At 43.1% G+C, this 13,802-nt stretch overlaps 1 non-coding gene across 1 annotated transcript; it reads right to left on the minus strand.

The window, feature by feature from the left end:
* Positions 1 to 12,877: 12,877 nt before the first annotated feature.
* LOC119054290 (small nucleolar RNA U3) lies at positions 12,878 to 13,084 on the minus strand. The gene has a single exon (XR_005083491.2). It is a non-coding gene; the product is annotated as a small nucleolar RNA U3 (small nucleolar RNA).
* Positions 13,085 to 13,802: the final 718 nt, after the last annotated feature.

Genomic DNA, 13,802 nt, shown 5'->3' on the forward strand with positions numbered 1-13,802 from the left:
CTGGTACATTTATCACAAACAGTGAACCTACTTGATGCATCATAATGATCCAAACTCCATAGTTTACATTAGGGCTCATTCTTGGTGTTGCACATTCTACGGATTTAGACAATTGTATAAAGACATATCTCCACTATGATGGTATCACAGAGTAGTTTCACTGCCTTAAAATCCTCTGTGTCCCACCTTTTCATCCCTCTCCCAGCAATAATGATCCTAACCCCTCGCAACCACTGATTCTTTTACCACCTCCATAGTTTTTCCTTTTCCAGAATGTGATGTAGGTGGAATCACACGGAATATGGCCTTTTCAGCTTGGCCTTTTTCACTCAGTAATATGCATTTAAATTTTCTTCATGTCTTTTCATGACTTGATAGCTCACTTCTCTTTAACATTGAATAATATTCCATTGCCTGAATGTATCACAATTTATCCATCCACTTCTTGAAGGACATTTTGGTTGCTTCCAAGTTTTAGCAATTATTAATAAAGCTGTAACAAACATCGCTGTGGAAGTTTTTGTGTCAGTATAAGTTTTCAAATCAACAATTGTTGGATCATATAGTAAGAGTATGTTTAGTTTTGAAAGCAACTGCCAAACTGTCTTCCAAAGTGACTGCCATTTTGCAGTTCCAGCATAGCAAAGGAGTGTTTCTATTTCCCTGAATCATCTGCAAAAGTCGATATTGTCAGTGTTCTGAGCTTTGGCCATTTTAATAGGTGGGTAGTGGTATCTCATTGTTGCTTTAATTTGCAGCCCCCCAATAACACATGACTTTGAGCATCTTTTCATATGTTTACTCGCCGCCTGTATATCTTCTCTGTATATGTTGTCTGTTTAGGTCTTTTGCTTTTTAGTCAGGTTGTTCATTTTCTTATTGTTGGATTTTCAGCATTCTTTGTACATTTTGGATGATAGTCCTTGACCTTTTGCGAAGATTTCCTCCCAGCCTGTGACTTGTCTTCTCATTCTTTTGACCATCAACTTTTTACTTAATTGTTTTTTCCTCCACTGACCATTATTGCCTGGATCTGTATAAAGTTTACACAGGAAAGGCAGGGGAAATTGCTTGATCCTGTATTTTCAAAGTACTGATTTATTGCCCCAGGGAGTGATCAAAGAAATTTGTTCAGATTGTTTGTTTGCTCTAGCACATCATTTTATACATTTAATGTTTTCAATCCATTGCAGTCATCATTTCTTTTGATGCTCAAATTGCCCATCTCCGACCCTTTCAAGTGTAAGCCCTTTCAAGATTAATCAAGTGCCTTTTTGTCGGGATTTTATTAGTTTGGGATTGCTTCCTTGTTTGGGGCATAAGAAAATATTACAGGTTCATCTTGGACATTGCTTGCCCATATATGAAATCAGCCATTTCTCTAAGGACTGTTGACAACTTTTAGAGGAGAGCTGAATTTGGTATTAAGAGACTGCAATCTGCCCTTGCTGGTGTGGCTCAGTTGATTTGTTGTCATCCCACAGTCAAAAGGTGGCCAGTTCAATTCCTGGTCAGGGCACGTGAAAGAAAGAAACTGATCGATGTTTCTCTCTCACATCAATGTTTCTCTCCCTTTCTTTCTCCTTCTCTTCCCCCTCTCTCTAGAATCAACTGGAAAAATAAAAGAAAAGAAAAAAAAGAGGCTGCAATCTAAGTGCTAGAGGTGTGTTTGATATTGGGTTGTCATTGTTCTAGAGCGTATGCTTCAAATGATGAGTTCATGCTGGTATTTAGAAGGTTTACATAACTTCTTTGATTTTTGTACTTTTCCCCGTATACTGAAAACCTTGGTTTCTAACAATTTGAATATATTTATTTATCACATATGACACTATTCTATACTTATAATACATAATACGTATATTATAGTGGTTCCAGATTAATGATACTTCAATAAAACACCAAGTCTTAGTAACACTAAATTTACTAAATGCAGTTAAATATTTCTTTGTGATTCTTATTTGTCCTTAGAATTGATCTCACTCGGTATATATGGTTAGAATAGTGGGTTTTCTTTTTTATCTTCACCTAAGGATATTTTTTCATTGCTTTTTTAGAGAGAGAGGAAGGGAGAGAGGGAAACATGGATGTGAGAGAGAAACATCATTGGTTGCCTCCTATACATGCCTGGGCCAGGGATCATTCATGCCTGGACCAGGGATCAAACCCGCAACCTAGGTATGTGCCCTGACCAGGAATCGAATCAGCAGCCTTTTGGTTATGAGGCGATGCTCCAACTGAACCAACTGAACCACATGGTCAAGGCTAGAAGAGTGCATTTTATAATGAGTTCATAGGGTGGTCAACTTGGTTTGCACCAGACTAAGGGATTTCCCAGATCTATAGTAAAAACCTGGATAGTCCTGGTCACACCGGGAGGGTTGGTCACCCTACTTGTCATTCTCTACTGTGTGTGGTTAGCCACCAACCTGACAGAATCAAGTTCATTTGTTTTAGATTGCTCTTCATTTATGAGGAATTCATTTAAATTATTGTCCTATGTAAAACATTTACATTGTTCCAAAGCCCAAACCATATGTTTGGGCTCATTTGGAGAAATCTAGTTTCCATTCCAATCTCCGTTTTATTCCTTGTCTGCCCCCAGAAGTATCACTTTCATTAGTTGACATGTTTGTTTATTCTATCATTTTTTGAAAATATAAGCCAGTACAGGTATTGATACCTCCTTCCCTTACACAGAAAGTAATATTCCATAAACAATATTATTATACACTGTTATTAGAAGGTTTTTTCATATACCTAAATAATCACACCTGCCATTCTCAGAATGGCCTTAAACCTAAAATTTCAAAATTGGAGGTGGGGGAAGAATAATGCAACAAGCCAGGGAGAGAATGATATGTATAAGCCAAGTTAAGTGGGAAGAAAATTTCAAATTTTCTCTGCACAGCATACCCATAGCATTACCTACTAACTCCCAAATAGCTTTTAAAAAAGTACTGCTGAGCTCAGATTCTGGGCATATAGAGATTTAATAAACTGATGAGTCTCAGGTGTTGAGAGGAATTGCTTTCAGCTCTCAGCTGCTGAGGATGGGAAACGAGCGAGGAGAGGGCAGCAGGAAGGGCCCTCTGGTTTGGTTCAGCATCGCAGCCCCACTGCGCAAAGTGCAATCTTCGTGGGCACTCGGCCTTCTGGAGGGCTGGTCTCGTGAAAGGGTCAGGAGCACGTGTGAGCTGTGTGCTTGGTTGTGTGACATTCTACACAGGAGCTCTTCATATGGCGTGTACTCAGTAGCATCACGGGAGGAAGATTTTAGTTGCTGGAAGAGGAGTTATTTGTGAGGTCCAATGGTTTTCTTGAGTGTAAAAGAGGAAGAGGCTCCCATTTTTTTTATCTGTGAGGAGCCAAGCTCACCTGTCAGCAAACGGAACCCCACAGCCTGCAGACTGAGCGCAGGCCCTCAGTGGTGGGCAGAGTGTTCTAGGTGGGGCTCTCGTGACTTGGGGGCCCCCACTGATGTCTGTCTACCTGGTGTACTTTATGGAGAGCCACAATGCCCCCACCCCACCTCTCACACTTCTCTCTTACCAGCACCTGCTACCTATCCCCATCCTTCCTTTTGGGGGCACACACTTTTCTGAGCTCTCTTTGACAACAGACAGAAGACTTTATCTCATGAAGGTCACCCTTTAAATGCACTCCTGCCAGTAGAGAGAAGATAGGGAAACTCTAGCCAAATCCAGGAGATTTGTGTGTGGAGATAGAAGTACAGAGTGGTTAGAGCAAGACCGCAGGAGACCGGCTGTGTGGGTTTGCATCCTAGCTCTGCTCTCCTTTACAGGGAGCCTGGGCAGCCTATGTCTCTTTCCTGTGCCTCAGTTTCTCACCTGCAAAATCAAAAAACATACCCCGAGGAATCTTTCTAACTCATAAAGTTGTTATACACTTAGAATGGGTTGAAATGTGGATCCCCCCAAAATTATGTCCACCCAAGACTTCAGAATGTGACCTTCCCTGAAATAAGGGCTTTTGCAGGTGTAGTTAAGAATCTAGAGATGAGATTATCCTCGATTTCGGCTGGGACTTGAATACAATGAGCATTATCCTTCTAAGAGGAAGAGAGGCAGATCTGAAATGCAGAGATGCAAAGGGCAAGCCACCTGAAGACAAGGTTAGAGGTTGAAGTGACATACATGTAAGCTAAGGGACACTGAGGATTTTGCCAGCAATCACCAGAAGCTAAGAGAAAGGCATGGAATAGATGCCTGGATTTCAGGTTCCTGGCCCTCAGAACTCTGAGAAAACAAATTCTTGTTGTTTTAAGTCAATCAATGGTAATAGGTTACAGCAGCCCAGGCTGGCAAGCCCTGGATGTTGCAGGAGCCCAGCGAGCACTGGCCTGGGTTCCTGAACTCCCTCGGGACAGACAGAGAAGAGGGACAGACAGAGAAGAGGGACAGACAGAGAAGCGGGTGTATCAGCTGAATGATGACGGTGGGAAAAAAAAAGCAAGAACCAGGTAGGGAAGACAAACTTCCACAGCTTTTAAGTTATTGTTTCTTAAGATTGTCCATTTATTATCTACTACTGCTGCTCAAGTATGCAAAAGAGAATACAGCCCAATTCTTAGCTTTAAGGCACCTATTATCTAAATGGCAAAAAAAACCCACAAAAATAAAACCAGAAAATCTCCCTAAATTATGGCTGTCATCTGTGTACCAGTGACTCCTGGGTAGACTTGATTAACTCCAGAATCAGGGAATTACGTACAATTGGGTTAGAGCTTCTCACCCTTGCCTCCCTAGCTGGTGGACTTGGGCAAATTACTCAAATCCGTGAATTCCTGATTTCTTATGTGTGAAATAAGCTGAGGGATGTTTGCTTTTCAGGTTTTTAAATGAGAACACATATTTAAGGCACCCAGCCTGGTGCCGGCATGGGGAGGAGTTCAGAAACATTAGTTTCTTTGACTTCCCAAGTATTCTTAGGGGACACCTAGTAGGACCTTCAAAACTGACCTTCCTGCAAAACCTGCTGCCCCTTAATTTCCTGGTTCCATTACTGGCATTACCACCCTACTCCTTCTTACAAATTACCTCAGATGCTTCCCTTTCCTTAGCCCTTGTATCCGGTACTCACAAATCTTGCTGATTTGACCTCCCAAGAGCTCTCAAATATATCACATTCCTGCCAGCTCTGCTGCCACTGACTTCCGGTGGGCAGGTGTCATTTCTCAATGTCCTCCCGTGCATCTCTCTGCTCAATCCTAACAACTTTGCCCAGCCCCCAGCCACTAGTCCTTCCTCTGCTTTACCACACCACCAGAGCTCTGTTCTTCCAATCTGATCCTGTTATTTCGCTGTTTTAAATCTTCCAGTTGTTCCTGATAACCAAAATGGAGCAGAAGTAGGGGCCAGCATGCACTCTGAAAACATGAGGAACATGAGAGTCTTAATAGCTGATGTACTAAATCCCAGACACTCTCGTGCCTGATGAAAGAGGAAATAAGGGACAAAAAGGTAAAACGGGGCAGCCAGACTCACACAGGTTCCCTGTTGCACCTGTCTTCTTCCTGCAGGGCTGAGTCTTGAAGGCATTGTAAGGAATGATTCTGTAGGAGAGTTCAAGCAAGATGGTCCACTGCTCTCTGAATTTGAGACTGGAAGCACAGAGTGAGGTTTAAGGAAAATGAGCAGGGAAGGTTTCCAAAGTTAGAAAGCCATTGTGATTGTCCCGATTTTCTGAAGCCTTAGGTTTCAGAAGGACAAGCAATTATAAGTTGTCAGCTATAACAGCTGTACTTGCAGTGAGAAGTAAGAAAAGACTTTCTTGCCCTTTCCCCACCTTCCCTGAGTAGGACACTCAGCCACAATTTGTGAAGTTTTCCAAACAAATTACAACATTTTATGCATCAGGTTATTTGCATGTGCTATTCCATATTATTAAAAATTGTTATTGTCCATCCTCATTAGAATGTAGTCTCCAATGAAAACAAATCTAGAATAGTGCCTGATGCACAGTAGGTGCCCAATAATTATGCACTGACAGAACGATGCTGCTCCTTAGGTGTGGAATACCTTCCCCCTTGTCTGCCTAGAGAACTTCTATCTGTTTTTCACGACTCAGCTTCTACATTGCCTCTGACAAATGTCCCTGATCCTGCCTCACCCACACTCATTGCCCTGTGTGGACCCTGTGGGTTTCCTCAATGTTCTTCCAGGATTGCACTTTCTTGCCGTTTACAGAGGCATCTTTACAAGCCTGTTTCCTCTAGACTACAAATCACAGAGGGCAGGGGTCAAGGCCCGCTGACTGAGGGCCCCAGTTCCTGGCACAGGGACAGCCACTAAGCACCTTCCATATGGAATTTTGGGAAAACAGAAGAGAAGGCACCCAGCTCTGCCTGGAGGGTTGAGGAGCTGGGGTCAGAAAAGGATTGCCAGGTTTTACAAACCTTAAATCCCTGGAGCGGGAAGGCTGGCTGGCAGAGAGACTGAGGATGAGTCTTTAAGAGGGACAAAAGGAAGAATGACATTCCAAGAAAGAATGACATTCCAAAACCTAGTCCAGTGACTCTTGAGAAATGTGCTACTAGGACGAGTGGACTGGCCAATCCGAGTCCAAAGCAGGAGCTGAGAGGGTGACAGCACCTGCCTGCAGAGCCCTCTCTGTTCTCCCCCTGGAGCCGACACCATCCCCCCAGGCCCTCTTCAAAGCCTGGGTCAGGAGAACAGAAGGAGAACATGCAAATGGCTATTCCAGTGGCAGTTGTGCCTGCCAGCAGTTTCTGAGACCACACAATGGAAGTGTGCAAATAGAGGGTTCAAATATCCACAGTGTAATGAGATCAGGACTCCAAAACTTCCAGCATGTACCACAATGGGGAAAATACCACTTACGGCAGGCGTGTGAGTTCCATTTGCATACAGTCTGTGAACCTGAAACACACACTCTCTATGCAGCGGAAACCAAAAAGGCCTCCTCTAGTTTTTGTTTTCTCGGGAGGATGGCATCAGGTGCGTGATGAGAGGCTTCTCTCAAGGCAAAGGAGGCTCCTTAGAATAGATGCCTCACTGAATGAATGCATTTCATTCAGACAGTCCCTTTATTGTTCTTATAAATAGGAAATGAAACTTTCACTTGAGAAATAAAGCCTTTCCACTTAAAGTCTTTTACAAACCTTAAATCCCTGCACAATCACTGACACACCCTTCATACCCCACCTTCATAGGCAACCCCCCTACCCCCAACCTAGGACAAAACATTATGCACAAAAGCGCCCCCTAGTACCTCCCACAGAGCCAGCTGGGGCGCTGTGAGTGCCTAGAGCACTCAGTCCCCCAGCTGATAGTTACACTCACAAAGGTTCAACTCTGTTGTGCGCTTGGAGGAAAAACACCCCTTAAGGGTCTGGTAAACTTTTTCGTAGGTAAGTTGGGGGAGTTGGATTAGATGAAGTTTGAGGTCCCTTCTAACATTCTAGAATTCTCCATTTCTTTCTGTCCGCTCCCTCCATGCTTCCTAACCTCACAACGTGGCAAGCAGTTTAGCAAATAGCAGGTGTAGTGTTTGTTACGGGAGGGCCTTCCTGGGCTTCGGCAGAGCACAGACTTTGCTGCCAGAGCCGTCCAAGCCTTGTTTCTCATTGGTGCCAGCTGCTCCTGTATTCCTAGAGTTGCATAAATGTAAAACTGAAGTCCTATTCTGGACACTTAATTCCTAGAGGCGACGTGTCTTCAAAATCCCTTTGTCTGACTAATGGTGAGGGCAACTTAAGGAGGAGCCGCCACATCACTGGACCTCAGAGGTGGTCAGGACCACCACACACTGCATGGCTCTGGTGTGGGCTGCGGACAATGAGGTCAGATGGGAACTTGCAGAGGCGAGGATGAGTGGGCCTGCGGAGAGCCCAGGAAAGGGCCAGGGAGGACAGTGTTAGCACCGAGAGCAGAACACCTGAACATGAGCTCCTTTTAGGCTGGGGCTGCACGTGGCTTGCAAATCTCTGACCTCATAGGGACCAGAAGAGGGCTTGCAGATTCAAAAGCCTATGAAGGACAATGGCATAATTATGTGAGATGCTGCTCCTCGGTGCTGGGAAAGCACAGGGAGAGAACTGGACTGTGTGGAGAGCAGGTGCCTGCCTTCAGCTGATAGGTGATTTTAATGCATGAGGACTCAGCACTGCAAGGTCCGTCACTTCATGTGAAACTTGTACATCTAAAATACTAGTGACTAAAGCAAATGTAGAATATTGTGCATCACAAACAACACTCCTGGACAGGCCAGATTTGGACCTCCAGTGGGTCTGAGCACACGCCAGAGTAATCAGAGGCACTTCAACCGTGGTGGGGCCTAAGGGCCCAGCCCGGGAAAGGAACGTGGGGACCCGCAGACAGTCTGTTAAAGGAAGACAAGTCATCAACTTAAAAAAAACCTCAAAGGGAGGGAGACTAAGAATATTTGGAATAATGGCGAGGCTTGGCCTCCTTGGGAAAATGGTACGGTCAGGGTCTGGGGACCTACGTTGCCCCAGGATATGAGTACCTGCCTGAGATCAAGACTGAGGCACCAAGAGCCACTCACAGAAAAAGAAACCCCCTTCCTCAGGAATACATGCAGCTTAAAAGAAAGTGCTTCCAGTTTATGCCAGAAGAGGGAAATAAAGTCAGAAAAAGGTGAGAATAAATAAAAAAAACTGAGTTTTGAAAGAGCTAGTTCACCTATTTCTAGATCGCAGGAAACTGAACACTTTCAGGAGGCCAGACTGAAAAGCACAAACCTGCTCAGCCACAACTTGATTACAGGCAATTTGTGCTCCAAGAATCCACTCTGACTGTAGTGAAAAACTTGTGTCTTTCATTTTATTCCTTTAGATTTTTTAAAAGATATTTATTTATTTAATTTAGAGAGAGGGGAGGGGAGGAGGAATAACTCCAGTTATTCAGGAACCCGGGCTGATGGCAGTCCTGCCACCTTCAGCCTACAGTTTCCGAGGCTGCCTGGGCCTCCCTGTCTGCATCAGCAATCTGGAGGAGGACACGCAGAAGCTTAGGAACTGCACTGGAAGTAGCACGTGTCTCTTCTGCTCCACTCCCATTGCCTAGAACTCAGTCACATGGCCACCCACGAGGATGGGAAAGGAAGTCAGCAGGGAAACAAGGAAAGAGAAGAAAGGCATTTTGGTGAGACCCTTTGACCATCACCTTTCCATAAGTTTGTGAAGCCTGGGGATATAAGACATCAACCTCGCCATCTGTAAACAGGTGAATAAAATAGAAAGAAATGACAATTTTGCCTGGTTTGTTTCCTGCTGTTTCTGGTAGGATGGTTTGTATTTAGGATCAAAACTGTTAAATGCTGATGGTAAACTTAGAGTTTTTCTGCAAATCCTTGTAGGTTCCAACAGACCCCTCTCCTTCCCCTGCAGTTTGTGAATGAAAGATAAATGCCAAATGCTGGAAAGCCTGTCGGTGTAACAGACAGAAGGGTTGGGTTCAGACTCTCACTTCCTCGCTATATGGCCAAGGACAAGTGAGTTAACCTCTTTGAGCCACAGTGTCCCATAATTATAAATTTAAAATGCACATATCAACACCTCTAGGAGATCTACTCCCCCAAAGTATGTCATTTCCTACACACTTTCCTATTTGGACCCTTCCAGGAGGTTTCATTTCAGGGATGAATTGGCATTGTTTGCACAGGTTGACAGTGTTCTGTTTGGGGGCTGGCGGTGAGTGGGAAGGAAGGCTAACTCACACACGCCATCAGAGCGTCACACTTGAATAGGGCCATTTTAGTGGGCCATCTATCTTTCCTTGAAAGTTAACAGAAAGGACAATTTATCTACAAACTTAGTATGTTTTTTCAATTTCCAAGCTACTGGTAGTCTGTCTAAATTTGTCCTCATTTTGTGTTTGAGTCAGTTCTTAAATTAAGGTACAGGTTATGGCGTACGCATGGAATACTGGATTATGCACAGGAAAAAAATCAGTGAAACTGGAAATATAAACTCAGATATATTTTTATTTTCTAAGATATACTAAGTTCAGTATACATTTTCTGCACTAGTAGTATGGGTGACTTTTTTTTTTTTTTTTTTGCATTACTGGTATAACTCTTAATAAGAATACAAATATATAGTTTAAACGTTCTTTTCATGTCCTCAATCATCCTAGTGGAGATTGAGAGAAAAAGGTATGGTAAAATTATCATATGAGTATAGTTTTTTTTCCCCCAAGAGATTCTAACAATTGTGCTAATAATGCAATTTTTCCTGGACAAAGTGAGGTCATACCCAAATGTCCCATTTTAATAATCAGAAAAACTGAGGCCAGAAGAGGTACATTCACAGCTTGTCAAATATTAGGTACAGAGAAGCCATCAGGTCAATGAGGATATCCTGACTTGCATCCTGTAGTTTCATTGACTCATTTACACACTCATTCATTCACTTTTTCGTTCATTCAGAGAACACCAAGGGCACTGCAGTCCTAGGGGCTGTGAAGGACACCAGAAACATGGAAGACAATTCTCAAAGTCAAAGCTCATAAGCCAGTTGAAGAGACAAAACCCACACAGAAAAATGAAAAGCAACAAAACCGGGTCCAAATGGCTAAGTGCCTGGAACCTCAGTTGGAGAGGTGCTCAGAGAGTATCCACATCAGCCCGAGGTGGCCTGCAGAGGACATTGTGCAAAGAGGGTGGAACTTGATCTCAGAAGTGAAGACATGTTTCATTTTGTTTTTAGCTGGGGAGGGGGGGCAGGTGCAGGTGACAGTGGTTAGACTTATAAAAGAGGAAAACTGTGAGCAAAACAGTAGAAAGACAGAAATGAACATGTTGCTGAGTGACAGAGGAGACTGTTTGACTTATGGACATGACCTCTGTAAAGGAAGTAGTGAAGACAAGGGAAAGAAACCTGGGAGAAAGGAGATGAGGGCCTGTTCACAGACACTCAGTTGGCACTCAGAATCCAGGTCCTTCACCTCCTGCTGTGTGTGTGCACTGCAGGGGCCAGAAAGCAAGACGGCATTTTCCCTCAGCCAGAAGGCGGGGCTGTGTATGGTGACCAGATTCCTCCACCAGCCGGGCAAGCCTCTGGGGATACAACCAGTGCAGTTGCATAGGCCCCCGGCTCAGAGGGGTGCCAGATTTGGCTTAATGTTCTGCTCTCACCGTCTTGAAATCCTGAATAGTTTTAGCTGTAAATTTGTGTTTTATAAGTGAAGACCAATGGAATGATGGTACATGCATATGAGCAGAGGAGACACCCACAATATGGCTGTGCCCCCTGGTTCTCACCACTTTGTTCCCACCAGGACAGAATCCGGTGAACGGACAATGGGTGGGAGTTAAGGAGACTCAAAGTAGTGCACAGAGTGTCTGGCCTCCCCAACTAAGTAAGCAGGCTGCTGTCGGCCCTGAGAGGCCACGTTTGCCACTGAGACACAACTTCCTCGGAACACGGATGGTAAAGGCATTCAGAGAAACACGAAGCACCAGGTACCTGTATCATGTCTTTTCTTACTTGTTTTTTTTTTTTTTTTTTACTTCCCTGCCTTTAGCCAACCACTTATGCTGAAAATGAAGGCATGGAAGGAAAGGGAAAAATAGGGCAACCCCAAATTCCCTTTCTTTTCTGATCCTTTTACTCATCAGTAAGGTTGAAAGCACAGAATTTTAGTGGGATGTGTGCATAACAAAAAGTGAAATAAAAACAGCTAAGTTAGCCGTGTGCAGTGTTTTCATTGTTCTGATAAGAACTAAATGCATATGCATGTACAAACTACGAAATACAAATTGTGTGATTTTGGTGATTCTACATGCAAATTAAATGCTATTATATTTGTATCTGAAACTGGCACTGCACAATGTAAAATGGTACAACTTATGCTAATAATTTAAATTTTTAATTTTTCTTTTCTGAGAAAGATATTAAATAGCAAATAAAAAACACCGTAAGTCAAGAGAGAAAGAGGGAAAAGCTTTATATGTTAGTACCTTTAACAGCACTTTTCCCTTGAACAAAGGACCCTCATTTTCACTTTGCACTGGGTCCCACATATTTTTTATTTTAATTGTTGTTCAAGTACAGTTTTCTGCCCTTTACCTCCATCCCAGCCCACCCCCCAGCCCTCCCCACCTCCCTCCCATCTCTACGCCCACTTTGTTATTGTCCATGTGTCCTTTATACTTGTTCCTGCAAACCCTTTCCCCTTTCCCCTGAAATTCCCTCCCCTCTCCCCTCTGGTCACTGTCAGCCTGTTCTCAATTTCAGTGTCTTTGGTTATATTTTGCTTGTTTGTTTGTTTTGTTGATTAGATTCCTGCTAAAGGTGAGATCATAGGTATTTGTCTTTCATTGCCTGGCTTATTTCATTTAGCATAATGCTTTCCAGTTCCATCCATGCTGTCGCAAAAGGTAGAAGCTCCTTTTTCCTTCTGCTGCATAGAATTCCATTGTGTAAATGGAACATAGTTTTTTGATCCATTCATTTACTAATGGGCACCTAGGTTGCTTCCAACTCTTGGCTATTGTAAATTGTGCTGCTATGAACATTGGGGTGCATAGGTTTCTTTTAGATTAGTGTTTCAGGGTTCTTAGGATATAATGCTAGCAGTGGAATTGCTGGGTCAAAAGGCAGATCCATTTCTAGTTTTCTGAGGAAATTCCATACTGTTTTCCATAGTGGTTGTACCAGTCTGCAATCCCACCAACAGTGCACTAGGGTTCCCTTTTCTCCACAACCTCTCCAACACTCGTTGTTTGTTGCTTTGTTTATAATGGCCATTCTGACCTGTGTGAAGTGGTATCTCATTGTGATTTTAATTTGCGTCTTTCTGATAGCTAGCAATATTGAGCATCTTTTCATGTGTCTCTGGGTCCTCTGTATGTCCTCCTTGGAAAAGTGTCTGTTCAAGTCCTTCTCTTACTTTCTCCAAGGAGAGAGAAGAACAACCGTCAGTTGCAAATGGCAGTTACCGCAGCAACACCAAGAACTGGCTTCATACTCAGGAGAGAACACTTCATCTCCTCCTCGTGGTTTCGGGTGCTCTACACGTTCAGAGAAACTTCTCTAGTAACAAAGTATAGAAATGATCCCTGAAAGTATAGTCTTGGGGGTCCCACATATTACGCAGCTGGCCCTTTCCACCAGTTTGATTCCCTTGTGTGAGGTCTGGAAGGAGGAGCGTGCAGGCGCTGTCTGGCTTCATCCCTGTGCTTTCATGCCTTGACTGCCACTGCCTGAGGCCAGCCATGGCTCAGGGTTTATGTTAGTCAAGGGGTTAAGAAGTCCAAATTGGTAGTTACAACATAGTCACGGGGGAGTGAAGTAGGGCATAGGGAGTACAGTCAATAATATCATCATGATAACTATTTATGATGCCAGGTGGGTACTGGAAATATCGGGGGGACATGATGTAAGGTATATGATTGTCTAACCACTATGCCATTCACCTGAAACCAATACAAAATAATATTGAAAGTAAACTATAATTGAAAAATAAAAAACATTTTTTAAAGGCAAATAATAATAATAATAATAACAGGAATCTTAGAGTAAGGTTTAAGTTAGATGGGGAAACTTATCTATTTCAAAGTTAATTCAGGGTTTGTGTTTAAAACTATTTTTAATTCAGTTTAATTTTTATCACAGTTAATACTTTAGTATAATTTAACATTGCAAATAGTATATGCTTTTTAAAATGGAGTTATGCCATCAAGTTCACCTTTTCAAAATATACAACTCAGTAGTTTTTGGTGTATTCACAAGGTTGTGCAGCCATGACCACTATCTAATTCCAGATTATTTTCATTATCCTGAAAAGAAACTC

The sequence above is a fragment of the Artibeus jamaicensis genome, unplaced genomic scaffold (assembly GCF_021234435.1).
Source record: "Artibeus jamaicensis isolate MK-2021 breed Jamaican fruit bat unplaced genomic scaffold, CSHL_Jam_final contig_889, whole genome shotgun sequence".
Taxonomy (NCBI): domain Eukaryota; kingdom Metazoa; phylum Chordata; class Mammalia; order Chiroptera; family Phyllostomidae; genus Artibeus; species Artibeus jamaicensis.